Here is a 26,170-nt window from a genome sequence, read left to right as displayed (position 1 = left end):
TCTTCTTACTCCACTTGCATGATCCGAAGGTCACAAGGCCTAGTAGGAACGTTATTGTTATCTTCTCCCTTGTCCCCCCCCTTTTTTTTGCCTTGTGGTGCCTTGAAACACCATGGCCCTCATTACGACCCTGGCGGAAATCGAAAAACGATGGCGGAAGTGCAATACCGCCATCGAATAGCGCTCGGTGCGATTACGACCCGTCACCGTAAAGTACGATGCCATTAGCGACACCGTAGCGAACGCCAACGCTAACTGCACCAAGTACGCGCACGCGCGCCATGCCAAACCGTAATTACCACCATGGCGCAACGGTACGCGAATTCCGACCCTAGCGGACATGTACCTAACGCCATCAAGCATGGCGGAAAGTACCATTCCGCCATGGTGAGAAGTACGGCATCGCGAATCGACCGTAAACGGCCCTACTGAGTGCCTGTACACCACTCCCTGGCCACATTGCACAACTCCTCGTAGGTGCAATGAAGTCACACTATGCAACCAGTGAAATGAACAAGTCACCCATGCATGCCAACAAACAAATGAATCCAGGGGCTCCAAGTGCCTTGTGAGTGGGCATCCATATCTGCCATGGCACCATTGCCGCACTGATGCAGCACAGGCATATGAAGGTCCAAGTACAGCAACATGAGCAGAAAAATGAGACAAACAAAAACAGAATAGAAATTTAATGCACCACAAAACCACCAAGGGCCATACAGCCATTAGGTCATGAACTCCTAAATACATTCCAGTATTGTGGGCTGCATCCGCAAGAAAAGACCAGCTTCTGCCTGTGTGACGCCCTGTTCCATCATGGTACACAGGGGCTACATTCACGTCCAAAAAGGCAACACGGAAGCGCCTAGAACCGCAGGGCCGTCCCATCAGGTAGGCACTAGTCCAGCAGAAAGGACGATATGTTGCTCCTAGCCACTAGCACTGCGTAAGGGCATGTGGCCCATTGGCGATCGTCCCATAAGATCGTAATGGTGCTCCACTGATTGACACGAAGCAGCAGGTGTCGGGAGTAAAAGCCATCTGCAGGAGTGGCGTACAGATGGCAGCGGCAAAAGGGGAGGAGATACCTGTCACCCAAATGAAATGAAAAAGAATAGTATGGCCATCAGAACTACAATTGCATAACTCACTTCAATGATCACACAAAATCTACAGCCATATGCATGCTAGCCCACTCAAAAGGAATATACCCACCCGAAAATCACTTGCGAATCACAACCATAAAAATCGAGGTGAAAACAGCATTACAAACGAGTGTTTGTGTGCATGCGTCTGTGAAGACAGAATCCATCAGATGGGATTAGTAACGTGCATAGACACAAGTGCCTGAAGGCGCGTCGAGACAGGGAGGGTTCAACAAGGGCAGAAAGACGATGGTCCCACTATGGCAGCTCTGCATGACATAGCGCAGGGGAGGTGGATAGATTCCCAAAAGCCCTGTACATGGCAAACTCTCCATCAAATCATCTGTCCATGCATCCATACATCATTCCCTCATCCCGGTATGAAAACGCCTGATTATTTACTCACATCACATTTGAAACTTCCATTGAGTCTGTGCGTAATGCAGTCTGCAAAATCCACTGTTCTCCAGCCCGGAATTCTAGTGTTGTGAAGTAACATGTATTTGGGAACGTCCTGCCTATTTGTCCACTACGCCATTGCGCATCCCATACTATCCATATCAATCATAGCATACTCGCCATGGCCCCTGTCCCAAGGACATTAAACAATAGAACGTTATATTTGCAGTCAGACCTGTGGGCGTCTCCTCGCCGCTAGCTGAAAACCGAAAGCGCTGTCCTTCGAATTCCTCATTTGCAACATCACGTCGAAAAGGCATCTGTGACCGCTTCAAATCACAAATTCATCCATGTAGTGCGGCAGTGTGTGTAAATGGCAACTGGCTTCACTCACAAATGGGACGCCCCGCCCGTCGGTGAACCTCGGTACGGTGCTCGCCCAAAGGGGATTGCAGCTGGCACAGGTGGAATGAATCACCACAGGTGGAGGCTATACAGCCTGAAAACACATAAATTGCACACCCAACCCCCTCCCACAACCACAACCACTCCAAAATGCTACCGGCAGGACTAGCGATGTTGGCCCTGGGGGACCTGATAGCACTGCAAGTACTCCAACTTCAAGAAGAAGACGAACACCAACTACTACAACAACCGGCCACACAGAGGAGACGCAGGAGGAGGGCAAGGCAGGGCCAGCAAGGCCCACCAGCACAGCCACTACCACCACGCAGGCAGCCCGCAATCCCACGCCTCCGAGCTCATCCGTTCAACCTCACTGATGAGCAGATCCACACCCTCTACCGTTTGGACCGGGACACCATAACCGCCATTGTGGACATGACACAGGCTGACCTTGTCAGCATGATAGATAGCCCAACCGCCATCCCACCCCTACTGAAGGTGGTGTCTGTACTCCACTTCCTGGCCACAGGCACCTACCAGCACACAGTCGGACAGCTGCATGGCATTTCACAGCCACTGTTCTCACGGACACTATTGCAAGTGCTCGATGCCCTCCTGAAGCACGCAGACGACTACATCTCTCTACCACGCTCGGAGCAGGAAATTACGAACACAAAAGTGGGATTCCATGCACTTGCCGGCATACCGGGTTGCATTGGTGCCATCGACTGCACCCATGTGGAATTGGTCGTCCCACATGCCATGGAGGCCCAGTACCGCAACCGGAAACAATATCATTCTCTTAATGTACAAATGGTGTGTGACTCCAACAGGATCATTACACATTGTTGTGCCCGATTTCCTGGATCAACCCATGATTCTATGGTCTTGAGGAACTCTACAATACCACGCTACATGGAGCGACACGCAGGGAACAGATCCTGGCTACTCGGTGAGTCTCATTTCATGCATGATAATGTGGGGTATGTGATGCGGCAATGACCTGGCAGGAAGGGGGGGGTGCGTACGTAGCAATGTCATTCCACAAACGTCCTTTATTGTCCACATACAGGTGATGCCGGGTATCCACTGAAGAGATGGCTCCTTACACCACTCCGGAACCCACAGAACCAGCATGAGGAGGACTACAACCATGCCCACTCACGTACCCGTGTAGTCATAGAACAGGCATTCGGCCTACTGAAGACTCGTTTCCGCTGCCTCAGCAGGTCTGGCGGGGCACTCCTGTACCGCCATGAGAAGGTTGCAAAGATGGTCATGGCATGTGTCATGCTACACAACATGTGCGTACGTAGAAATGTGCCCATGCCCCCTGACGCAGAACTGCAAGCACCTGAAGATGGTCATGATGAGGGTGGGGATGTGGCAGCACCTCAAGGAGTCCGCGAGGCACAGGAGGGCCGTGACATTCGTCAGATGCTCATAGATTCATGCTTCTAGCACTCACGCCTGGTGGCTGATACATGGACACGGGACTTGTGGCACTGTGTGTGTCTGGAACATGCACAATATGGACTGTACGCCTATAAAGGCCTCGTACACAAAGATCAATGTCCACACATCTCATTGGATGATTGTGAAATGTTTATAGCATATGTGGAATTATGTTACACACCCCATCGACCCGCCACCCAAGTAAGCCCAACACACCCCCTCCACCCTCCTACCTCCCCCCCGAACACCAGTGTCCGCAGATGCTCATTGTCAGTGGGCAGACGCTATTGCAAGCCCCCTCTCCGGGTATCAGGGGCACCCCTGCCTGTGGAGCGCAGGTTCCTCCCAGATCTACGTTGGGGGCTGCCCTGGACGGAACTTGCAACGGATGATGTCTCTGCCTGCTCACGTCCATGCATGTCCCTAAGGGTTTGTGAGAGCTCAGTGAGCACACGGCGCACAGCGGCAAGTTCAGCACATACGTCTTTGGACGTCGCATGCAGTTCCCCCCTCAGGCTCTCGGTGCTTCTCTCCATTTGTACTCTCAGGCTCTCGGTGCTTCTCTCCATTTGTACTCTCAGGCTCTCGGTGCTTCTCTCCATTTCTGCCCTAAGCGTCTCAGTTGATGTTTCTATGGCTGCCTTAGTACCCCCACATTCATCAGCATGGTCCTTGAGGAGCGTGGCCAGTTGCTGCTGTTGCACGATGACCTGGTCGAGGGACTGTTGCCTCTGCTGTGCCATGGCCATTTGCGGTGGTGTCACAGAGGGGCTGGTCACCTCATGTTGCCTTGCCACAGGGCTTGTGGGGGATAGCCAGTCGTCGTCTTGTGGGTGCCCCTGCGTGGTATCCTCATGGTGTACGGGATGAAACAAACAGGGGGATTGAGACAGGGCATGGATGGATCTTACTTCGACATCCCCGTCTTCTGTGTCGGAGCATGCTGCCATTAATGGGGTGTCACCTACGGTGCTGCTGCCACCAGAGGCAGTGCCTTCTGTGGCATCCATTGGGGGGACCTGTGGTGGTGCTGTTGTGGGCATGCTGGCTGCTGGGGTGCCTGTTGATGTTCCCTCCTGTGTGCTGCCACTTGATTTGTGCTGCTGCCGTGTCTTGATGCGTGCAGCTGAGGTGGAGGGTCTTTCGCCGTTGGTCTTGGCCCTCTTTGCAGGTGTGCTGGTAGGGGTGTCCTGAAGCTCGTCGTTTGAATCGGGCGCTGTGGTGGAGTAAAGGAGGGCGAGCGTTATTAATGGGTCTGTTGAAATTGGAATGGCAATGTATCACATGCATTGGGGTGGTACCTGAGGGTGATTTGGGTCAGGGCCTTGGAGGTGGTTTCATTTTTGTGTGGATTGAGGATGCAGTTGTTTTGCAGCCTGCAGTTAGGGTGTGCCTGCTGCACGTGTAGAGGGTGTTTTTAGGGTTTTTAATTATTTATGTATTTATTGTGAGTTTTAAAGTGCGCTGTCAGGCCAATGTGTGTGGACGTTCTCCTGGACATGTGTTACTGTTGCACTATGTGGACACATGGTACTTCACATGATTGGACATTGTGGATTTGGCATTGTATTAGTTGGCCCACCTACCGTATTCTTCGGATGTCTGCACTCCTTTCTCCATCCCTCCGACTCCCTCTATACTCTCCATTCCAATGGTGGAGGCACAGATTTCTTCCCAGGGGGTCAACTTGATGGGTGATTCCGATCCTCCCCTGGTAGCTGTGGCAATGTTGCGATTGGCGGATAGTATGCTCCGTACGCGTATCCGCAGGTCGTCCCATTGCTTTCTGCATTGCAGTGGGTTGCGGGGTGCGGTCCCCACCGCACTTACCCGCTGTGCCACCAGGGCCCATATGGCCTTCTTGTTCGCAAGTGCCGTCCTGGTCATTTGCGTGGAGAAGACGACGGCAGCATTCTCCTGGAGGGTCTCTGTGAGCACGGTGAGTTCCTCACGGGAGAAGTGGACCTGCCGCTTGCGGTCGCACGCTTTTTTCGCTACTTTTCCCATTTCTATTGCTTTCACTGGGGTGGATGACGGGTTGGGATGTGTCTCAGGGTAGTATTTTTTATGGTTGTGTGGGAATTCTGATTTTATAGGTGTACGGCGTGCTGTTTCCCGTTCCGGGCCCATGTTTTTACTTCCGTTTCCGTATGTTTACGGTCACCGTACTTTCCGGTTGCTGCTCATTACGGTGACCGCTAAGATGGGTGGCGGAATTGCACCTAGGGCGCCGTACGACGGCGGTGAGGCGCGTTTTGGGGACATTTCCGCCATCGCGGACTTTGCACTTCCGCCATGGCGTAGTGCTCGTGCCCGATGGGTCGGAATTGGCCGCACTTTGCTCCGTCGTGCGATGGCGGAAACGCTATTTACGCTATGGCGGTCAGGTCAGTCACTTTCCGCCAGGGTCGTAATGAGGGCCCATGTGTTGTATAGGTGCCTTACGAATATCCAATAAATAAATAAAAGCTCCTCTTATGACATCATGGTCCCAGCGTCTATGACCCCCCATCCCCAGCCTTACTACCAAAGGATGTAATTTAATATGTATTTTTATAACTACTGGGATTTTATAAATAATGCGATTTATATCCATTTAAATAATTTGAATGTAGATATGTATAACTGTTGTGGAATTGGCTTTAGTTTTGACTGGAAGTGGTGTAGTCAGAGGTGCTTGTACTGGGAGGGTAATCCCTGAAGTCTGAGCGTATCCCCTGATAAAACTCCTTCTACGCTTTTGCATTGCTCTTGGCACAGTCTGTGCCCATGTGACTGTCTCTCGGGTGGCATTGGCTCTGGGGCTCGTGGTTGTAGGTGTCTCTGTCTCTCGGGCTTGGAGCTCCTGTCTCTGTCAGTCTGTCGGCTTGTGTCGCTGCTGGGAAGGGGAGACGGTCGTCCCATGCCCCCAGCACTTTTGGATGAGGCAGAGGCCTGGAAGTGTGGAGTAGGGACTCAAGGAGGGGACAGGGGTGGGTGGTAGTGCGGGGAGGATGGGGGATGTTTTTTGTTCTAGTGAACTTAGGGAACCAAACGCCATCTTAGTAGCAGCCATATTGTTGTTGAGGCCTAATGTCACATTGCAGCCAGGGCCCCAGTCCCCCACAGAAACGTCACTACTATGCCCCTGCAAACCCCCTGCGAGAATATGACGCCACCTCTGGCTGCGCCCCGGGATCTACGCCCAGCTGCACCAGACATGTGCTCTCACCTTCACTGCACCGCTGGCTCCGCCAGCACTTCAAGACTCCTGGCCCATCAGCCACGTGCTCGGCCGCAGTTCCCCAATAATGACACACTGAAAGTGTTATTGTTTTATTATTATGCTTTGTACTGTAGTTGTGCATTTATTTCTTTGGGTTATACGAGGCAGTTGTCTTTATTTATGTATATTGTTCTTTGTGTAATGCTTTGTTGGTGTGTTTATTTGTATGTGACATTGAATCAGTATTACTCTATCACACTATATGCGTGTTTCTTTTCTTGTTAAACACTATCGCAGTCCGTTCTCTGTGACATGCACTTTGCATCTGTATGTTTGTGTCTTTGCATTACACTAAGAGTAGTGGGAAGGGCTGTTCATGCCAGTTTCTTTGTGTTACACTCTGCATCGGGACACAGTCCTGTTAGGTGGGCCATGGTTAAGGGGTGGGCGGGAATGTCATGGGTCCAAGCCCGGGGTGCATGCCAGTCCTGTTAGGTGGGGCATGGTTAGGGGGGTGGGCGGGAATGACATTGGTGCAAGCCCGGGGTGCATGCAGTCCTGTTAGGTGGGCCATGGTTAGGGAGTGGGCGGGAATATTTTCTGATAGAATGGGTGCAAGCCCGGGGTGCATGTCAGTCCTGTTAGGTGGACCATGGTTCTTCAAAAGGGAGGAGAAGGATATATCCGGCAGTGTTGTGATAATTAGGCTCCGTTTCCAGACTTGGAGAAGTTCCAGCTAGTACACAATGTAATGTTGGATTCCCGAGGGGTTTGAGAGTGTGCTTGGTTTATCCTGGCAATTTTGGGCTCATTTGCCTGGGCACCTCTACACTTTGTACCCCAGGTCAAACTACAGAATGTTAATTCTGTTCCTGCAAAGCGTGAGCCATGAGTGGCAGAGTCCAGGACAGACTGTGTATAAAGGTGAATGATGTTGGTAACAGGAGGCATGGGAATGGAGTGGCCAAGTTAAAAAAAAAAAAAACAGGCACCTTGATGGTAGAAAGTTTATCAAGAGTGTGTTTATATCATGTTAGGCTGGTTATGTTGGTTGTACAGCACTCACACAGTGGTAGAGCAGTCTCATAGCTCTGAGGTTAAGGGTAAGAGCGGGTGCACAAGAGGGAGGATGAAAGCAACAGGGGAGGGATGGACTGAACCAAGAGAGGAGCGTTCTGCTTTTAAATGCTCCAAGAGACCACATACATGCAGAGCTCATGCACCCACATGGTGTAGAAGGACCGTTTTGTGGTTGATGAGTTCCGCTGAGCCCATGAAGATCTGGCAGCTAGCGCTTGCAGTAGGGTGGTGTGTGGAGTCCAGTCAGCCTGCTCCCCCCTCATCTGCCTATTCCCAGTGTACACTCTGTACAAGGGGGAGATGGAGATATGGGGCCTATCTCCAGAAACCAATGCTGGGAGGGCAGGCAGGGGGTCTTTTTTCACGGCCTTGTTATGCCTGCATGCTTGGCTGTGAATGATGCTTATGTCTTGTAGACAAAACATTCTATTTTACGGCTGTTCAGGTCTAGATGTTCTCTGATGCGTTCTTTGAACAGATTCTATTTTGTTTGTGAGACTTTTTGACCGAGGAAGTGGGGAGGAGAGGGAGTTTTATGGATATTTCCCCACAGCCCACTCCCAAGATAAAGTATTCGTCTGGCTCAGCAGCCGAGTGGGGGGTGCAGTGGAAAGAAAAGTCAGCAGCAGATGCTCGAGTGTCTAATTTGTGGATATGTAAACTGTTAACAGTGCATTGTGTGCTTCATATTTTCTCTAGATGCTTGTTTGAACAGTGGCTTCTGTGTTGTGAATACAATAAGGCAGTATAAAGAGGTGTATGCTTGTTTCTTGGAAGGTAAGACGTTATTAAGCATAAGTGCGGTGTACTTTTTTTTTACTGACTCCTTTATTTTTTTAATAAGGGATGTTTCAAATGAATGTTGCAAACCAGGAAAGTGGGAGTTTTTAAAACATGGAGACAACCATGGCTACAACTTTTTTAGACGTGAGTTCTTCCATTAGTCCAAAACATCGCCTGGATAACTGCTTTTTAACATTGTACACTACTTTACCAGAATTTCTGGTAAACTACAATGTTAAAAGCAGTTAACACTCTTCCCCCCAAGTCTGAAACCACACTTGATTGCATTATACTTCCGCCAGGATTGCATTATACTTCAGCAGAACATCTGATGTGTCCACTGAAAGGTTTAAGATTAAGCCACATCCCTAAGTTACATCCCTAACTCTATCTGGTTACCCAGAGGTAAAATCTTAGCAAATCTCACTTGGGCACGGCATCTTTACAACAGGTTAATGCAAGAGGGGCCAGTCATAATAGCCAGGGTGCCTCTATACAGCATTTGAAGTGTATGGGGTCATAAATAATGGGCAAACTGATATGCCCGATGTGCGGGATGCTATGTACTAGCTTCTTGTTTTCCAAGTGGGAGAATCATATGTCATCAAATCATGAGAAACCTATGGATATCTACTGTGAAATTACCAGGCATCTGGACCTCGTGGCCCTTGGAAAAAGACAAAACTAAAGATCACCCCCTGAAGGTGATACATTGATTGGTGATGAACTAAACCTAATACAACGTAAAGTCACTAAACAAATATAAGAAAATGTCTTGCATCAAGAAATACATTTTGCATGGATTATAGCAACCAATTTTCTTTCTTGCAGTTGTATGCCAGTTAGACGTTTTCTAAGACATTATAACTAGCAGCGACCGCTTCACCCACGTCCCCTGGAAAAGACGCAAAGTGATCATAGAGAGGTTTATTACAAGAACCCCTGCTAAACCAAAGCAGAGTTCCCATGTGCCTGACGAAGCAGTCGTAGCAATTTCGAGCTCCACAGTTGCATCAATCTGCCAGGCACAAAGCGTGGAATCTATACCAGATGCGCCTACAGTCATTGATGTTGGCAGCAGCAATGTGACACAAGAATGCTGCCCAAAGGGGGCGTGGCTTGGGCAGCCATGGAATAGGCTGCGATCCTTAAGAGCTCCGACGACTAGATCCGGCGAAATGCGCATGCTATTTTCATTTATAATAGCTATGGAATACATGAAGAGGCGTGGGAAGGCAGCGTGCTGAACATGAGAGGGCTGACTGCACGCTCAAAGCCGAAGAACAGCCAGAGAGATACATTGTATCTCAAGACCGGCTGCGAGGTGAACATTAAAATGGCAGCGGCCGCTGCAAACAAAGAGGTCCTGAGGGGCGCGTCCCCACAACTGAGTTACTGACTCCGGCAAATGAATACAGTTGCACGGATTAAAGAAGCAATACAAACAACGAAGCATCGATCGTTGCTGCTGGCTGCTAGTAACGTGTGTCCTCACTCGGCCGGGCCGAGGACATTTGCGAACTGAAGACGTGCATCGGGGGCGTGTGCCTGATAACATCCGAGCACAGGGCACGAAGGGCGGATCAGAGGAGCGGCGCCCACTGAACGCAGGGTCGAGCGCTGGCAGTAACAGCCGACCCTGCAAAGTGGACGCCAGCCACTGTTACACTCTTCGGATGCGAGCCCAGGGAGCAAGCAGAGAGCTCCCGGGACTGGTGTTGAGAGCTACTAGCACCCCGGCGAAATTTCCGGCAGACCTATTGAGGTCACGAACTGTAGGAGGCATTGAGAGGCTGGTGTTTATATCCACACGGACACTAGTGAATGCCGTGTGAAGTATAGCGAACGGGCAGACCCCCTGCTGTGCCGCATCCTGGGGCTACGATCTAGGAGAGCCCAGCACTGACTACGGCACATCACAACTATACACAATTGACCCTGGGGATTGAAGGTGGTTCGGGGCCAATCCAGGAATAAAGTGCCATCAAATCCCATGACATGGCAAAGTTGGAATCATGAGACAAGCTGCTGGCTGATGAAAGTGAGCGTGAAATACACCACAATAAGAACACACCCACCATTTACAAGCGATCAGGTAGCCTGCGAAGTAAGGAGGAGGGGGAGAAATAAAACAGGGTGCCAGTGAGAGTGAGCTCCCGGGCTGATTGACCCATGCGCTAGACGGAGCCGATAATATTCCGTGTGTCTAGGGGCTTGGGAGACAGAGACAAGATGGCGGCATGGCTGGACTGATGGGGACCCATGATGATGTTACAAATACAGTAGGAGAAGCGGCCCCACGAGGAATGAGACACGGCAGCTAAATTGTGACACAAGGGAGAAACAGGACAGGCCTGAGTGACTGCTAGAAGATCACAAAGCAATGTATAAGAAGTGATCAGGCCAAGCACAAGCGCCCAGGATAGGCTCCCTTTGAAGTGGATGGGAGGCGCCGGACTTCCTATGTGTTTGAATCTCCGGGGCTGTGACGGAGAAACGAATTGAACAACCCCGAGACATAAACTGACGGCGCACGAACACTGTACGCAGAGAATAAACGTGAGAGGGCACAATCCACTTGAAATGCAATTTCACGCGCCATAGCACAACGCAACTTGCAGAAGCAGGAACCCCAACGCCTGGAGGACCTGGGAGTGTCACAACAACACCACATAGTTGGAACCAGACACGCAGGAAGGATAGCGCAATGTCAGTGAAGGGACTGAGAGCTAAGACTAAACAACCCACAATGGAGGTCTTTACAAAAGCGCAGAGGACCCCTACAACAGCGGCACAAAGCATGATAGCAACCCCCGCAGAAGGAGCCTTAGAAGGTGACAAGCATCAGATCCTGGCGGCCATAACGGAATTGAGCACCAAATGGAGCTCAACAATGGCGGACCTACGGACAGCCTTAGAAAACAAAATTGATGCGGTAGGAACTGAACTCACCCTGCTACGACAAGATGTTAGGGCGCTGGCAGAGAGGACGAGTGGCCTGGAAAGCACAGTGAAGATCAATACAGATGTCAGCACAAGTAACGCAAAAGAGGTCCACGTGTTAAAACTGCTGGTTTCCAACCTTGAAAATCGAGTAGAAGAAGCGGAAGGAAGGGCGAGAAGGAATAACAAACGGGTGGTCGGCCTGCCGGAGGGGGAGGAAGGCCAGGACCCCACGAACTATGTGGAGAACATGATCCTCCAGGAGATAGGAGCAGACAAGCTTTCACAGGGGTTCACTTTGGAGCGAGTGCATCGTGCCCTGATGAGGAAACCACGACCTGGAGCCCCGCCGAGACCGATAATTGCGAGGATCTTGAACTATAAAGATAGGGAGAAGATCCTGGAATACTTTCGTAAGGGCGGTACAATAGAAAGAGCATCCACCAACATCACGGCATACCCAGATTATACGATGCTGGTGCAGAGACAGAGATATAGCTACGTGGCCGTTAAGAGGAGGCTGCGCACGGCTGGCATTAAGTATATGCTTTTGTACCCGGCAAAGCTTAAGGTGCTGCATAAGAGTAGAGCGCTTTTCTTTGACACCCCGGAGGAAGTGGTGGCATGGCTGGACCTGAAGGGCTGCCCGGAACAAGAGGCAGACCGAGATCGTCAGGAGCATGATAATTGAGGAGCCGGTGTCATGGACATTGAGGGGGTAAGTGGGAGGGTGGCCCTGTCATGGTGGGGGGAAAAAGGGAGATTGGATGAACATTATGTAGCCTTCGGACCTTGGGCCCTGGCTGGACTGGAATATAGTGGGCAAAATGCACGTGGAAACTGCATAGCACTAGCATGAAGCGTAACAAAATGGGAAATAGGAGCAAAGGGATGGGAACAACCTACCCCTGAGAACTAGTAGTTAAGTGGCCATTAGGGCGATTTCACCCTGCTGAGCCCTGAGCGTAGGTTTGTGTGGGACAGGGCTAGATGTGGGGGTGCCTGAGATCCAGGGATGGAGCTGGGCAACAGTTGGGGAGGGTGTTGTTGGGTAAGGGTTGGGAGGTGGGCGGGAGGGAGGGGGGAGAGTTTGGTGTGTATATAGTTTTGGGGAGTTTAAGTTTGATTATGAGCCTACATAGAAGAGCTGGATGGTTGAATCTGCACTGCGCGGGTGGGAGGGCTCTGTTTGAGGAAGGGAAGGGGAACTCTAACGGGCCATGGGGGATCTTAAAATAATCACGTCGAACGTCAGGGGACTTAAGTTATCTGAAAAGGAATAAGGTCATGTTGTACCTGTAAAAACAAAAGATAGATATTGCACTGCTGCAAGAGACACATCTGACACGGGAAAAGATGGAGATGGTTGTAAAGAAATGGAAAGGGGTTGTGGTGGGCTCAACATACTCTACTTATGCTAGAGGAGTACTTATTTGGGTGGCGCTGCACGTCCCGTTTCAACTATTACAGGAAGTGACGGAAACGGATGGGAGAATGGTCATATTGAGAGGGTTGGTGGAGAATAAGGAGATAAGCATTGTAAATACATATGCCCCCAACCAGAACACGGCAGCATATTTCAGAACTCTTTGCACCAACCTTAGTGTGTGTATGGGCAGTGCAGTGATCTGGGGTGGGGATTTTAACTGCGTACTAAACCCCAAGGTAGATAGATCTGATGGCAAGATTGATAGACCCGCCCCAGCGGCTAAAGCATTGCAGACACTGCTAGACGACTTTGGTCTAGCAGATGTGTGGAGAACGAAATACCCCCTAGAAAGGCAATATTCTCACTACTCTGCCCCGCAGCAGCTACATACAAGGCTGGACTATATCTTTGCTACGCTGTACGTAATAACAGAGACTACTCAAGCAAGGGTCCTCTCGGATCACTCGCCCCTGGTTGTCGGGTGGCAATACTGCCCCCCGAGAGCACGGATTCCGACATGGCGTCTCCGTGCAGAGGCGCTTAAGGACCCCATTTTTAGAGAGGATATAAGGGAGGAGATCATTAACTACTTCGGGACGAATACGGGTAGCGTTGACTTGGCAAGTACAGTATGGGAAGCTTTCAAAGTGGTGATGCGAGGGGTTGCCATAGCAAAATCAAAAGGCCTGCAAGGTGGGGTTTTGGCTGACCTGCAAATATATAGAGAGACAGCATGCGGGAGGGGATAAAACAGGACGGCTCTTGGCATGGTTATACAAGAGCGAGACTCCCAGATCCACGATCAGAACGATAATAAGAGAAGACGGCAGGATAGTGGACACCCAAGAGGGAGTTAACAAGGAGTTTGCAGATTATTAGAAATTGCTATATGGGGATAAGGAGGGTAGTCATGGGGAGATAACGGAAACATTGGAAGATATAGGACTGCCTATGATAAGTGAGGAAGAAAGAGAGGAGCTGGATGCACCAATCATTCTGAAGGAGTTAGAAGAAGTGGTGAGGCAGCTGCCCACTAGTAAGACCCTGGGGGTGGACGGGTTCCCAAGTGAATTTTATAAAGTATATAGGGAGGAAGTGCTCCCCCCAATGTTAGAAATGTTAAATGAAGCGTTTGAGGTGGGACGGTTGCCGGAGTCACTTACAGAAGCGATCATAATACCGCTTCCCAAACCCAACAAGCCAGGGCATAGCTGTGGCTCTTACAGACCTTTGTCGATGCTGAACCAAGACAGCAAGATATTGACGGCTGTCTTGGCTAACAGATTGCTAAGAGTTATCAGCAAACTAATACACCCTGACCAGACGGAATATATAACTCATAATCACAGGCGACTCCAACGTGTTGTTGAATGGGGAAGTGAAAATGAAGGCGAAATGGCGATCGTGTCCTTGGATGCGGTAAAGGCTTTTGATTCGGTCAGGTGGCCGTGGCTGCTGGCGGCCCTGGCGGGGTAAGGAATGGGGCCTGGATATATAAGGTGGGTGAAGATGCTATATAGTGAGCCGCTGGCCAGAGTTAGAACGGGATCAGTAATATCTGAGAGATGGCAACTCAGAAGAGGCACCAGACAGGGGTGGCCATGGTCCCCAATGCTTTATATACTAGCCCTAGAGCCTCTAGCAATATACCTCAGACAACAATATGATACGATAGGAATCGAGGTGGGAGGGGAACGACACTTGATCTCCTTATATGCGGATGATTTGTTGCTGCACTTGAGGCACCCGGAGGAAAATCTCCAGTACATCCTGGAGGTGATGGAGAGATATGCGGGGCTGTCTGGGATAGCGGTGAATCCTCAAAAATCTAGTATTTTTCCGTTAGGCAGCTATAAGGGAACCCCGGTGAGACGGTTACCGGTGTTACAAATACCATGGGCGGTTAGTTCTTTCCGATACCTTGGGATAGACGTGTACCACACGGTAGAAGAGGAACATAGGCACAACACCGAGGTAGCTATTGTGAAAATTGAGAAGTGCATGAAATTCTGGGTGAAGTTGCCCCTAGCAATGATTGGACGAGGTGCAATGCTGAAGATGGTGGTCCTACCTAGGCACCTGCATTATTTTGGGAATATTCCATACATAATACCCAAGAGGTTTTTTACTAAACTGAACAGTATGTGTAGGGATTTCCTGTAGCATGGTAACCGGAATAGAATGGCGCTATGGAAGCTGCAGAACTTTTACAAAAAAGGGGGAATAGAACTGCCCAACTATGAAGTTTATTATGTGGCGAGCCAGCTGCAATATGTGGCCAAATGGCTCTCGGATGAAGCGACCCCCGAATTTAGGTTGTTAGGACATGTAAGTGACTTCAATCCAACAATCCAACTAAATCAATGCCTAGTCTGGGATGCCCAATGGAAGCCCATATTAATATATTTTTAAGTCAAATTCTTTGAATCTGGATGATGAACCCTTATATAACGCCCCTCTCTCTGAATCCCCCTGACCTCACTGAGCCAAGAAGTAGGTTTGTTTTGCAAATTAAAAGGTTTATTGGAAAAATTAAAAAATATATATATATCACACTTTTATGAATAAATTAATATCTGATAGCACACTTATGAATAAAATAGTGGTCAACAATGGGTAATATTACAATAGCACACTCTCTTTAATCAATGAGGAGTTGGTATAGAAAGGATAAGGTAGCAGAGAATACTTTTATGGTTTCAAGGAAATGCCAGGTGGGAAAGAATACAACACAGAAATAAGCTTGATATGATTTCAACAAGAGATAATATGATCACTTTTCCCTTGTGACAACTCACTGCCCCCTTATGCAATAGGAAGAGATGGAAATGAGGACACACAGGTTTCAAGAATACAAGTAATAATGCAGTTCAATCCCAGTTCCACCAAGCAAGCTTAGAGAAAACAGGGATGATTTTAAAGCAGGCAAAATCCTTTTAAATGTGATTGCAATGAAGTGAAAATATGCTTAAAATGATTTTAATTCACTAAAGGAGATTCAGGGTAGGTGATAGCTACTTTGAATTAGTTCAGGTCAACACTAGCAATGATTCATGAATGATTATCAGGTTGAAAACGAATTTCAGCAGTGGAAAGCAAGAAACAGCGATTTTTAACATGTGGTGAAATGGAGCTAATTTTCAATTTGCTGCACTTTTTCCGAGTGCGTATATCGCGATTACGGAAAAACTACAAGGAGTTGGAATGTGATGATCTTAGCTTTAAAATGACAGTTAAATCTCGCTTCTAGGACGTGCGGTTCAAAAGATACAGACGTTTTGTGGAGGTAGATTTTCAGAATGACAAATGGCGCTTTTACAGATTTTAAATCACAGAATGGACACACGATTTCTATGCAGTTCTGGACAGGTTGATATGGATGGGATAAGATTATTTAAGACTAAGAGATTGGTTCTGTACAGTTGTTAGACTGGATACTCACTCCTAGTTTTGGAATAGAATGGACCTCGTCACAGATCTGGTCAGGTTTGGACTGCACTCTCGCCACCGGACGGTCAGGCACTGGTTCTGCTCACAGCGTGGCCTCTGGTCTGCTATCGGCACTGCACAGCGGTCTGGTCTGGGTCCGACGGGTTCTGGATATAGCTCTGCTTTCTGGGTCTTGTTCTGGCACAGGGTTCAAGCCAGAAGCAAAACAGCTCACCCGGCTGTTGAATAGTTTAGTTAGGTTGCTGGATTCTGGGGCCTGCTGAGAAGGATTCAGCTCATGGATTAGGCCTCTTTTCTCTAAGGTTCTAGATTTTAGGTTCTAGAGTTTGGTTCTGGAGTCTGGATATGTCTGGATCTGAAGTCTGGAGTCTCTGTCTGGATACTATCTGTATCTGGAGTCTTCCGGCAAAGTTCTGCGCAGGAATCGATGAGTAGTGGAAAAATGAGTCTTGCATGGAGGTACACCCCCTCTCTGGGCATATTGCAGTAAGTTTTCATTTTTCTAGCATAAACACAGTGTCTACAATATTAATAAATATGGGGCTTGCCCTCAGAACATCCCACGGCATCCAACTTCGTCTTCAACTGTGAGTGAAGGTGTCATTTTAAGAATCTCAAAATTGTACATTTCTATCAGCTGGTTACAATTAGTTATCAGTATTCTTATAAAACATATATTTGCCTTCACTTCAGTACACCCATTGGTTTGTCCCCGCCCCTAGAAGCTTGGCTTGACTCAGAGGTCACATGTCTTGTTTTTCCTAGAGCAGTGTGGACAGTTACACCTCAAATCAGCATATTCTATTCATCCCAAAGCCCCCATTGTTCCTTCCTCCAGGCTGCAGGGAAAATCTCCTCCCTCTTAATCAACAGGACCATGTGATATCCTGCCTTCTGGTGTGGAGTCCCCAGGTGTGAAGGATTCCCGGGGACAGCAAGCCTTTTGAAGTCTCCGCTAACTCAGGTTACTGTTCAGCTTCTGAAATACAGGTCTCCTGTCAGAATTTAGATCACCAGCGCCGGTCAGTGGCGAGCACCGGTACTGCACCTATTTTTGACAGCTGTCTTACCAGTAAGCAATCCTCAAAATATACTTTGTTCAAATATAGATACACTTCTATGGACTTCAGATTTATGTAGATTCTCGCAGGAGAATGATGTTGACCCCCCAACAAGGAGGTGGGACCTTTTTAGTGGGTTTGGTGAGCCATGATTTTAGCAATTTTTGACATCAAGTAAAACGGATTTTGAACAGCTCTATATTCCTTTGCACTGATTTCACTCTGTTTGCAGCTGAAGGTTGGGGTATGGCAATGGTCTCCTGTATTAACACTGACAGAGGCAAAAGAAGATGGAAACCTATCTTTCAGATTTTTACTGTGCATTTTGGGATGATTTCTGGCAAGCAGCATGCTTTCCGGCGGCCATTATGATGTTTCCGCTGCCAGTAATGCACGGTGGTGTTGCAGGGCTTGGATGCGTGGGTTGAAACATCCCACAGACATGATTGCACCCCATTCCATTTAAGAGAGTTGATCTGGCTGCCCATGACGGAAATGAGAGAGCGCCCTAGGATGATGATGATGCTTGGGTGGAAGATGTGGCGCCGGGCATACCGGATGATGGAGAACCCATTCTCATGCTCCCCGCAGGTACCACTAGTTGCATTGGCAGGGGAAGATAAACAGCTGAGGATGATAATCAGGGACCACTGGGAATCGGTGGGGCTGGTAACGTTAGGGGACATCTGGCAAGAGGGGTCTATTATAGATTTTGAAGTGCTGGGGGAGGAAACGGGGCTACACACGGGCCAGTATATTACATATCACAGGATGGTGCAGAGAATCAGGAAAACATGGCCCGAAACAGTATTGGAAGATGAACCAGATGTTATTATAGAGGCAATATATGATGTATCGGAAGGAGGGCATGGGATTTCCAGACTGTACGAGATGGTGATGTCTAAGGTCGGGAAGGATTCAACACAATAGAGACTAGACTGGGAAGCGGAAGTGGGAGCCCTGATAGAGGATGGGATGTGGGAACGTGCCCTGGGGTACCACAAGAAGGTGTCAAGGAATGCAAGACTATAACAGATTCAATTGTATATAACGCACAGAGCATACATGACACCTTTGAGGATATCCAAGTTCGAAAATGCTGGACAACAAGCATGTCCCAAATGTGACGAAGAAAAGGCAGACATGATACACATGTTTTGGTCATGCCCAGTAATTGAGTGCTTCTGGGGTGAAGTGGCACAGAAACTAGCGGAAAAGGGGGTCTAGATCATAATAGACACAGCCTGTGCCTGCCTGCTGGGGCGGGGGGTTCCCCAGATCACAGAAACTTAAGCATGTTGGTAAACTGAAAGATCTAGCATATGTGCTTGCAAAACGAAGAATTGCCATGGGATGGAAGACATGTCACAGGCCACGGGTGGAGGTGTGGTGAAAAGATTTGCATAAATGGGCGGAGGCAGAAACGATGGTATGGCAAGAGGCAAGCAATGCAGGGGGAGAGGAGGAGGCAGGAACCCTGTTGGCATGGAAATCATTAATAGCGGAAATGTTTGGAACAATAGCAGACCTGACAGAATCCACGGGAAGCGAGACCCCACCACATGCGGCAGATACAGAATGTGTGGAATAAATAGGCTCATAAAGGGGGGGAGCAGTGACCAAATTAAGTAGTGAACAATTGAACTGTTGATATATGCACTGCATGATTGGTTTGTATTGTTTGGTTTGAATAAAATTAATAAAAACTTTATTTTAAAAAAATGTAAAAAAGAATGCTGCCCAAACATGAGTGATTCAAATGGTTTTAAGTCCCAGCATGGCCACACTTTTCAAAAGAAATTGTTAGAAACGTATAATTGGCTTAAATATGATGAGTCTGTTCAAAAAATGTTCTGTAAGGTATGTCAGTCTGCTGATGAAAAGGGCGTCCAATTGCCAAAAAGTAGCCGTGATAAGGATGCCTGGAATGCTTTTGTTAAACATGACTTTAATAATTTTAAGAAGTCCATAGAGAGATGTAACGGCCATCAGACTTCAAATCTTCATTGGGCGGCTGCAATGGTGCTACTTTCTGTGGAAAGGGGTACAAATGTTGTAGCAGCTCTGTCGTTGGGCCACCTCAAGCAGATGAGGGATAACAGAAGTGCGCTGTTGAATATCTTGACCACATTGTTGGCTTTAGCTCGGCAAGGTCTTGCAATTCGGGGCCATACTGATGAGGACTCTAATTTAAATGCAATTCTGTCGCTTCGTGGCAGAGATGGCCCAGAACTTCAAAGTTGGCTTCAAAGAACAGAATACAAATGGATGTCACATGACATAGTAAATGAAATGCTGGCAATTATGTCACATAATTTGTTCCGTGGCCTAATGAAAGAGATTCATGATGCAAAATTCTTTTCGATTATTTTGGATGAGACTGCTGAAGTGTCAATAAAAGAGCAGGTCTCTGTAGTCTTTCGTATTGCAAAAGAGGATCTTCAGGTAGATGAGATTTTTTGGGGCTTTTATCAAACGTCTAGCACTACATCACAAACTCTGCCATTTTAAAAGATGTTCTCCTGAGGTTTGGCTATGAAATGGAAAACTGTCAGGGGCAGTGTTATGATGGTGCTTCCAATATGACTGGACATCGACATGGTTTGCAGACAATGGTGCAGGAGATGGCACCACAAGCTATTTATGTGCACTGCTTTGCACACAATCTGAACTTAGTAGTTCATGATGCAGCTATGGGCATTGCCAAGTTCAGGGATCTGTTGATTTTTGTAAGGGACTTGATTGGGTTCATTCGAAATTCCCCAAAACGGCTTGCTTGTTTTGAACGTTGTCAAGAAGAAGGGAGTGTCAAACTGCTTCCATTCTGCCCTACCCGATGGACCGTTCGAGCAAAATCTTTGAAGACTGTACTAGCTATCTACAGTTCTGTAATTGAATTTCTGGGACTTGCAGCCGGTGACCACAATGAAGCGGGAGCAAAAGCCCATGGGTTGCACTTGCAGCTCCATAAACTCGAAACCTATCTAGGTCGTCATCTTTTGTACTTGGTATTTTCCCGTTTTGAAACTGTGAACACTGCTCTACAGAAGGTCAATTTAAGGTTCCATGAAGCAGCGGTTATGATTGAAAACCTTAAGACCATAGTTGCACAAATGCGTGAGGGATTTCAAGACTTCTCAAAAACCACATCAGCGGCCAATGATTTAGATGTGGAACTAGAGGAACAAAGAAGGGCCGAGAAAATACCACGGCGCCTGGATGAAGGGTCAGTTCCTCATGTTTTTGAGTCTCCCAAATACCTCTATAGACAAGTTTATTATGAACTCATGGACCGTACATTGGTAGCTTTGTCAGAACGTTTCAATACAACTGCATGTGACCATATGGTTAACATTGAAAAATGTATTACAGGGAATGCCACCAGTGATTATGTCATGAATTTTTATAAGACTGACTTCCATGAATGCAATCTAGAGTTGCATAGAAATATGTTCCTTGAACTTATACATAGGGATAAGACTCTGGTTATGTGTTTTCAGGATGTCTTTGACTTGTTCCAAGGTGAAAGGGGTCGTCCTATGCACAATTTGCTCCCAGAACTGGCAGGACTGCTTCAAATTGCAGTAACCATCCCTGTATCCTCTTGTTCTTCGGAGTGTTCATTTTCATGCCTTTGGCGCATCAAAACCTACCTGAGAGCTACAATGGGCCAAGCTCGATTAAATGCTGTTGCTTTGCTTCATGGACACAAAGATGAAGCTGCACATCTAGATGTTGAGGCCATTGCAGATGAATTTATTCAACAAACTGTTGTCCGTAAAAATACATTTAGCCTGGGGAAGGTGCTGCAATGAAAACAGTTCACCTGTTCTCCTCTACAGCAGCACTATTGTAAGTTTGAATTGTTGATGTTTTACTGAACTATGGCACCACACACGTCTTGCCTGGTAGTTTTTAATCGGTAAACGTCTTTACTTCTCGTTTCCCTTGAAATGTGAACTTTTTTTGGGTGGTGGTGGTGGTACTCCACCTTGCAGCTGTACCTTCTGTTTAGCAAGCATTTCATTCTCCCATGTTGCTCTGCCTTTTGAGGGAGGGCTACTACAACCTGGATGATTATAGAGGGGTGGAGTGGGGGCAGTGATGGCTTAGTGCAGCGTTATTCAAACTGTGGGTCGCGGCCCTCTGGTGGGTCGCAGCCTCATGCCCAGGGGTCCGCGCATCCACAGCTTGAAAGTAAACATTGGCATCCATTACCAAAGGATCAGGCTGTTGCTTCATCAAAGAGCAACAGCCCGATCCACGGCCCCTGCCACACATGCTTAGTGCGACAGGGGCCGGGCTTTGTCAGGTCTCAGGCTCGCATTAGAAGCCTATTTAGGAAGACAAAAAAAAAACACACACACTTTGTTTGCCGTGATGACAAGTCATCGCGGCAAAAGAAGGTGTGCGCTTTTTCTTTTGTCTTCATGAACAGGCTCCTAATGGAGCCTGAGGCCCCACAAAGGCCCGGCCCCTGTCACACTGAGGTCAGGGGCCTGGCTTTTGTGAGGCCCTGCAGGCTCCATTAGGAGCCTATTCATGAAACAAGGTAAAGCGCACACCTTGTTTTGCAGGGATGACCAGCCCCTCCCATATGAATGCAGAGCAGGAAACCACTAATGATGGCACATTAGTGACAAACTGCCCTACTTTCAGATGGGAGGGGTGGTAGGGAGAGTGAGCCAATCCATGACAGCCAGCTTCTCTAAACTTGATTTGGCAAGGGCCTCAAGCTGTGCTGCTAGCTCAATCTGGCTGACTGACAGCCAATGAGGATGGAAGGCGCCACGTCTTCCAACAATAAATAGTACTCACCTGCAGCTTCAGTGATCCTGCTTCAGATTGCGTCCATCAACTCCGGAGTTACATGCTGTCACGAGGTTCCTGCTTTTCTATTCTTTTTACTTTCAAAAAGGTAAGTGGCATTTACATACATGACCAATAAATAAAGTGACCAGAAACACAAGGAAAATCGAGGCGTGGGGGCCTCTGTTCTAGTTGATAGAACAGAGGTCCCCACGGTCCTTATTTCTCCTGCAGCAGCAGTGTCCAGGGACAGCGCCAGGGCATTATATCCCTTTCGAATTGGAGGCGCCAGGGCATTTCAAACTTTTCACATGAGAGGGGCCTTCACTGAGTCTTGGGGGCAGGAGGAGCAACTGCCCCCATGTTTCCAGTCAGAATTCATTTAGCTCAGTGATATATTCAGTGCTCTGTTTTTTTTGTGTGCTGGTGCTTAAAATGTGCGCTTTGCATTACAAGCTGTATACCGCTGACTGGTTCCACTCTAAGCAGGGGAGAAAAGAGGTCTGTGGGGACTCCGTACAAGTGAATAGAAAAAAGACCCCATGGTCCTCATGTCTCTTGCAGCACCAGTGGCCAGGGAAGGCGCCAGGGCATTTCATCCGTTTCAAATTACAGGCGCCAGGGCATTTCATCCGTTTCAAATTACAGTCGCCAGGGCATTTCAAACTTTTCACATGAGAGGGGCCTTCACTAAGTCTTCGGGGAGGGGGAGCAACTGCCCCCATGTTGCCAGTCAGAATTCATTTAGCTCAGTGATGTATTCAGTCCTGTTTTTTTGTGATGCTGCTTAATATGTGCGCTTTGCATTACAAGCTGTATGCCGCAGACTGGTTCCACTCTAAGCGGGTGAGAAATGAGGTCTCTGTACAAGTGAATAGTGAATTGTGAAGGGGTGGGTGAAGCGGCTATGATTGTCTCAAGGCTTATTGGAGGCAAAGGTACAATTTCTTTCTTGGTGGACCACCACATAATGCCCCAATGGATTGTGGCCAGCACAAGCAGTTAGCAATGTCCCTTGCCTTTCTTTGGATTCTACAAACTAACCAGATCTTCAAGTCGGGACCCATAGTACATGTAGAACACCACAAAACATGTGGTGCACTATTGGAGGACCATGTTTTTTTCAGCCCCTCATTTTGCTCAAAAGCCTTCTAGTGCATGTGTGATTTTGTCACAGCTACATGTTTTGCATTTTTGTTTTTGAATTATCGTTTTCAAATCCTACTGTACCTCATTCGTTACGTAAATGAGGTTATCAACAAAGCATATGAAAAGGCATTAATATGGGAGTTTACATTTTTTCATAGGTGAGGAACCCATTTTGAAATGGAGCACTTCTTTTTGCCCAAAAACGGTAGTGTGAAAAGGAAGGCAGACGCAGACATTGACACAGGAAAAAAACCTGCAAAAGCCAGAAAGTTTGATGGCACATATTTAGACCTTGGATTTACTTCCGTTGTGATCAGAGGTGAAACGAGGCCTCAATGTGTGGTGTGTGGAGCAATTTTAGCCAATGAGAGCATGAAACCAGCCAAATTAAGACGCCACTTGGAAACAAAACATGGGGAGCTCATTGGCAAGAGGGGTAGAGTGCTGCAACGTGTGTTTGAACTCCGAAATGAAGTGCGGCAATTCCTTTTGGATGTGGATACTGGCAAAGCAAACCATCTGTGTGATCCCCGCTGGCTTGTGCTCTTGGCATACCTTGCTGATATTTTCGATAAGCTAAATACCCTCAATATGTCTTTGCAAGGAGCCAATGCCAACTCATTTACAATAAATAAAAAAGTATTTGCCTTCAAGAGGAAGCTAGACCTCTGGAAACGAACAATTGGAGCTGGGGTAGCAGTTCAGTTCCCATTGCTTGCAGAAGCAATTGAGGAAACAGAGTACAACCTGCTGCATGCCCTAGAACCAATCACAAGTCACCTAACAACATTAAGGTCCAGCTTTGATAAATACTTCCCTGAAGAAAATGCTGGCATTAATGACTGGGTGATGCAGCCTTTTCTGGCAGAGGAGGTGGTGCATCTTCCATTTGATGCCCTGGAGGAGCTGATTGAGGTTCAGTCGGACACTATTCTGCAATCTGAATTTAGGAACATTGCAGTGGGTGACTTTTGGCTGAAGGTAATCCTGGAGTATCCTACATTGGCAAGGTCTGCTATACAGTCTCTCTTACCCTTTGGGTCTTCCTACTTGTGCGAAATAGGCTTTTCAGCATTGGCTGTACTGAAAACTAAATACCGCACAAGGCTGGAAGTGGAGGACAACCTCAGAGTGGCGGTCTCAAAAATAAAGCCACACATTGACTCACTTTCTGCAGAGAGACAGGCCCACCCTTCCCATTAGTGCTTGCTCTGTAAAATCAAATTGCCTTCTGCTGAATATACTAATAGGAATGTATTTTGAGAAAATAAAAGCCCTACTGGAGAATTTTGTGTTTACTTGCACGGTTTCTATGTTTGGATTGGATGTGATTGTCCTAGTGTCTTGGAATGTCTCCCCAACAGCATATCCCTTCATAATTATGGCACCACGCATTCTGCAGCCCTCTCTATAAAAAAAAAAAATAACACCAACACAGAGGGGCGGGGTAGGGGGGTCCCGAACAATTTATTTTCTGCTCAGGGGGGCCATGGCATAAAAAGTTTGAAGACCACTGGCTTAGTGGAATGCAACTTGAAGGCTTAAATCTCCTTCTTTCTTGACTTTAGTATATGCAGTACATGCTAGCCAATGTTTCCACTGTTCTGCGCTGCACGCGCCCCCACCCCTGCGTGCCGTTGCACCAAGTTGGCGACTATATGCACATTTTCGGTCATATAACTGCCAGTGATGTCACTTCCTGTACTTGCCCCCCACCCCGGGAAATTCATAAATCGGCTCCCCTGAGTGGAACGGTAAGGGGCAGTGTTCCACTACTTTTATTTTGTTCTGTTTACCATTCCTTTACTTTTTACTACCATATTCGCCATTCTATATATAGCAATTGTACATTCATATTCCTGTGCAAGTGTAAAGTTGTAATAGGAGACCTTTTCTTTGTAAAAGCCTAAATTGGCTAAACACAAATTAAAAAAAAGAAAAAATAAATATATATATATATAGGACACTAACTTATTAGTCATACTCCGCAATAATTGTCATGTGTTGCACTATGCTTCTGCCTACCCTTTCCCCTGCCGAGACCACAGTTCCACTTTTTTCAGTACACTTCTACCACTGGTTACTAGATGTATGATGAGGTTCCTGTGCATTGGGGAGGTGCGCTGTCACTCAGACCAGACTTCTCTGTCGCATAAAAAGAATAGCGCGGCGGGGTAGCGTAGGGGAACGTTAACGAATTTCTAGCACTAGCGGTGTCAATGACCCTTTCTCCCAGCGGACTGCTAGCACTGCGGGCTAATAATACATAGTTCGTTGGCTGCATGCACATTCAGGGGCCCAACCGTTTGCCCTCTCACCGAACATGATTTAACTCCCCGTTCTTCCTCGCTCGTCCTCTGTGACCCCTCCTAGCTCTCGGATCGGGAACATTCGCCGGAGAGTGACGTCAGCGGCGGGACCCGCCCGGCACACGGCTTTATAAGGCAGGCGGCGCTCGCGCACATACAGTAACGGAGCGGTTGTCACTTCGTAGGTGAGCTACAGCGGCCGCTGTACTGAAGAGCGTCATGACAGTGAGCGCTGACGGGGGCTGGTCCCTTTCTTCTATCCAAGGGGACTGTCGGGTGCACCGGCGAATTAAACGACTTCCTAAAACTGACACAGACACTAAAAATGTTGCTCTGCTGCGGCGAGGGTGGTTGTGGGATAAGGGTCCTCGAGAATTGGGGTTAGGTGTGATCCGGTTGGTATGTCCCGCGGCAGAGATTGATCTGCGCGATACCTGGGAAGATGCGCGCGTGTCTAGGGTCCAGGTGATGGCAGCTGCGGTTCTCACTAGGTATATCGGTGTCCCTGTTTAACCAGTCAATACTCGTGGGGATTATCTCGGCTGTTA

General features: G+C 47.9%; 1 protein-coding gene and 1 long non-coding RNA gene across 3 annotated transcripts in view; one reads left to right on the top strand and one right to left on the bottom strand.

Moving 5' to 3' along the window:
- Window positions 1-674: 674 nt before the first annotated feature.
- On the bottom strand, window positions 675-25,717 carry LOC138453418 (uncharacterized). The gene is made up of 2 exons (XR_011260423.1): window positions 25,632-25,717; window positions 675-1,088 (listed from the first exon to the last, which is right to left on the bottom strand). It is a non-coding gene; the product is annotated as an uncharacterized lncRNA (long non-coding RNA).
- Window positions 25,682-26,170, top strand: part of EEF1A1 (eukaryotic translation elongation factor 1 alpha 1) — a 37,196-nt gene continuing 36,707 nt past the window's right edge. Inside the window, exon 1 of one of the 2 annotated variants that reach the window (XM_069606250.1) lies at window positions 25,682-25,807. The gene's annotated coding sequence lies outside the window, so the exon portion shown is untranslated. Of the gene's footprint in view, window positions 25,848-26,170 lie in introns of both variants that reach the window. The other variant, XM_069606251.1, reaches the window with a different exon arrangement.

The sequence above is a fragment of the Ambystoma mexicanum genome, chromosome 4p, assembly GCF_040938575.1.
Source record: "Ambystoma mexicanum isolate Mex_15411 chromosome 4p, UKY_AmexF1_1, whole genome shotgun sequence".
In the NCBI taxonomy this organism is placed as follows: domain Eukaryota; kingdom Metazoa; phylum Chordata; class Amphibia; order Caudata; family Ambystomatidae; genus Ambystoma; species Ambystoma mexicanum.
Note: the sequence above shows the minus strand (reverse complement) of the source record. Positions and strands in the feature narration are given on the sequence as shown.